Consider the following 4063-nt stretch of genomic DNA (forward strand, 5'->3'; position numbering starts at 1 on the left):
CTCACAGGTTCCCAGGGCACTTGGCCTATGAGTCTGCTCACTCCTTGGCAACCCTTTCTTACATCCATTGAAAAGCCTAAACATGGCTTCTGTCATCACTTAATCATTTCATATGACCCCCTGTTTACACCTGCATCAAGCTCTAGACAAGGTCATAGAACTAGAGAAAGGTCCTACTGCCAACCAGTTTGACCAGTTCTGTCATTGTCTTTGTGTACTACATTTATAAATGTTGGAAGTGGTTGTGTGTTTTTTAGGTAAAGTGAGTGCTTAGCTCTGGGGCCTCTGTAAGAGGAAGAAGGCCTTTGGGTCAGAGGGGTGGCCAGCTATTTTGTTGGTAGTGGGGATCTCACTCCTTACAAACAGTGAGGATGGAGGAGGGAAAAAAGGGAAACTTTAAGTTTCTAGTTCTGTTTTCTTTAGATAGAATTTTTCTTAAGTTCATCTCACTCTTGTTTCCAAACCCAAAGCTCCTCATTTTCCCTCCTGCTAGTGCTAAAAGAACACTTTAGGAGATCTTTTTTGAACACTCACTTGGAGCTTTGCTGCATCTATTCTGCACAATCACCAGCTCTGGCTACTGGTTCCATGCACCTTCCTGGCCATGGGACCACCCGGGGAATAAAGTGATAGGTGCTAGCGGATGGTCCGGGTGCAGACCTGCACAGCCAGGGAAACGGGGGTGAGGTGGGGCGGAAAGTGCTCTGAATAGGAGGACTCTGGGCAGGGGAAGATCAAGTCCTGTCCTAGAGCCATCAGGCAGAGTCAAGGAGAGAAACACCAGTCGTTGGGAGACAAATCAGAGGTCTCTGTTCTGTGGGGTGACTATTGCTATCCCACAAATAAAGGAGTATTAACCTCTTCTAGGAGACTGACCCAGGCAGATTCATCTTAAAATTGAGGTGCTAACATGTGAAGATGGGTACCTGCTTAAAGACAGAAATGACCATATCCAGTGATTCTTCTAAGAAGGATAATGTTAATTTTCAGAAGAGTCTTCAAACCAAACAAGCTTCAGGAATTCTGCATTCTCGGTGGACAGGTAAATGCATCCTAGCGTCCACCTTACTCCTGCAATTTTACCTGTACCGACAAAATCAGAGTGTCTTCTGCCTCTTCTGACATGCTGATTTTCTCCCGTCTCTCTCTGGTAAATTCCCCTTCAATTCCAGCAGCCAATAGTCTTCCAGCCTGAAACAGATCGGTCACCCATACCTTCAATGAACAGAGTAAAGGGCCATCGCGTCAGGTTCTTTCTTTCCAAGTGCTGCCTCATTTGCACTTTGTGCTTTCTGTCTAACTGGAAAATGAAAGGCTGCTCCCAATCGCCACTCTTGCCTCCTGAGACTGATTCAGCCCTCACAGAGTAAGTGGGAGCACTAAAGGGCTTTGAATCTACCTGCCCGTGGCAGAAGGCGCCTCAATATTGGTTTGGGAAATTGATCATGAATGTGGGGCGGCCCTCCATGTGCATGATTCATGATGCATGATGGAGGTCCTGCAGAGAAGTTTCAGAATGAAAGTGTTACCTCCTGAAGACTAAACCGCGGCATACCTGGAAGCGTCTCAAAACTGTCTCCCAGGAGCCACTTTCTAGGGGACTAATCTCAAACACCTCTGCAAATCATTCAGTAAATTCCCATATACTTTAGGTTTCTTTGTGGCTTGCAGCAAGTGTAGGTGGGATGGTTTCATCTCAGCTTCCTCCCTCCGGCGCTTATCTCCCTTCCCATTCCCTTATTGTCTTCTTACTTAACAATAGAGAAGGAGTTGTTCATCTGGATGGACAGAGTCTCAGTAGGCCTGTTTTACTAGCCAGTGTGGTGACTGTACTTTAAAGCTCATCACTACTGTATGTCATCCTCTGGTTTCTTCTCGCTACAAGTCTGAGCAGGGCCTGTATTCAGGGTCAGTTTCCTTCCTTTTCCACCTTCCCTCAGTCTGCAGCTGGATGGATAATTGGGCCAGGGCACCTAATGTAGTCCTTGCCCTACTATCAGCTCCCTGTGCTGTGCCCCTAAGGCACTCTGTAGCCCTCTCTGGACCACAGTTGTCTAATCTGTAAAACCCAGGGCTTGGGTTTGGTTATCTCAAAGTCCCCTTACGCTTAGCGCCTTCTACTCCCTATCTTTTTTGTGTGTGTGTGTGTGTCAGTTAGTTCCCCGACCAGGGATTGAACCCGTGCCCCCTCCAGTGGAAGTGGGGAGTCTTAACCACTGGACCACCAGGGAAGCGCTTAGGACTTTCTAGCTGAACATCCATGTCTAGCAGTGAGTGCTGAGCCCTGGCATGCAGTTTCTGGCTCTTTGTGGGTAGGCATCTCTAGAAGAGTCACGTCATTGAGATCTGGTTTGGTTCAGAGCTCTTCTCAGTGCAAAGCCATGTTCAGAGGTCTAGGTCATCCCAGTGGACTTCAAACATGCTTCTAGGGCAGAGTTTCCTCTCAGGCGACTTTAGGCAGCCTCTGAGAGTCAAGGCTGGCAGCTAGCCTCTGCTAGGCGTTGTTAGGCTTCCTGGGACCTGAGAGCCCATGGAGGTTTTTAGCTTGGCTCAGATCCGCAGACGGGAGAGAGTAATGTGGCGGCGAGATCAAGGCAACAACAAGAGAATGCGGGAGTGGGACCAGGAATTTCCTGAGTTTCTTGGAAACATTCCTCATAGAGGCTGGGAGCTGGCCCTGCTTCAGGCCAACATATTCGGCAGCTTCTCTTCGCCACCTCCCTCAAGCTCCCCCTTCCTCTCCCATAAATACTGCCAGACAATTATTTAAGGGAAAGGCTCTGGGATAAGGAGAGCTTGGGCTGTTGTAACATAGAGACAAAATCTGTTTGCATGGGACCATGAGTGTGTGTGCCCACGCCTAATATGAATGTGATCATGTTTGTAGATCTGTGGAATTAAGGAACATCAGGGCAGGGAAGGTCTTTTGTAATCTAGCTCTAAAACTTTCACCTTAAAAACAAAGAGGGACTTCCCTGGTGGTCCAGTGGGTAAGAGTCTATGCTTCCAATGCAGGGGACCGGGGTTTGATCCCTGGTCAGGGAACTAGATCCCACATGCCGCAACTAAAAGCCTGCATGCTGCAACTAAGACCCGGTGGAACCAAAATAAATAATAAAATAAATAAATAAATATTTTTTAAAAAAGAGAAACTGAGGCATGAAGCCAAGTATGGAATGATGAAAACCAGGTCTGCTGATTCCCAGAGTGTGTGCTTTTATGCCTTGCTTCCACATTTTCCTTCTTTTTCTGTTTTTCTTTTTTAAAAAATATCATATGGGAAAATTGATCTTTTTGGTATACAAGTCTATGAATTTTTAACTTGTATAAATGAATTGCACACTACCAGGACACAGAACAGTTCCATCACCCCCCAAATCCCCTTGTACTATCTCTTTATAGTCATACACTCCCCTCACCCCAACACCTGCCAACCACTGATCTATTCTCTGTCACTATAGTTTTGTCTTTTCAAAATATCATACAAATAGGATTGCACAGTATGTAACCTTCCAAGACTGGCTTCTTTTAGTCACTATAATGCCTATGAAATTTAACCAAGTTGTGTGGATCAGTGGTTCGTTCCTTTTTATTGTTGAGTAGCATTTTAGTGCATGGGTGTTCCATGGTTTATTTATCCATTCACCTGTTGAAGGACGTTTGCATTGTTTCCATTCCGGGTGATTATGAAGATAGCTGCTTTAAACATCTGTGTACATATTTTTGTGTGCATTGGTGGAAGAATAGACACATAGATCAACGGAGCTGCATAGAGAGCCCAGAGCATACCCACACAAATACTGTCAAATGATTTTTGACAAAAGTGCAAAGCAATTCTAGGAAGAAAGGATAAGCTTTTCAACAAATTGTGATTGAACATCCACGTGCAACAACAAACAAAAACAAAAGCCCCCTAACTTCAAAACCCTAAACCTTCCTCCCTCTGCCCTCTCTTTTCCGCAGAGGAAGCGCTGTATTGGTGGAGAGACCTATGATATGCTTCTAAGTCCTGGAACCACCAACAGGATCTGTTCTCAGTCAGACCCTGGGTAGGTGGGAGCCT

This window comes from Stenella coeruleoalba, assembly GCF_951394435.1.
Source record: "Stenella coeruleoalba genome assembly, chromosome: 2".
Taxonomy (NCBI): domain Eukaryota; kingdom Metazoa; phylum Chordata; class Mammalia; order Artiodactyla; family Delphinidae; genus Stenella; species Stenella coeruleoalba.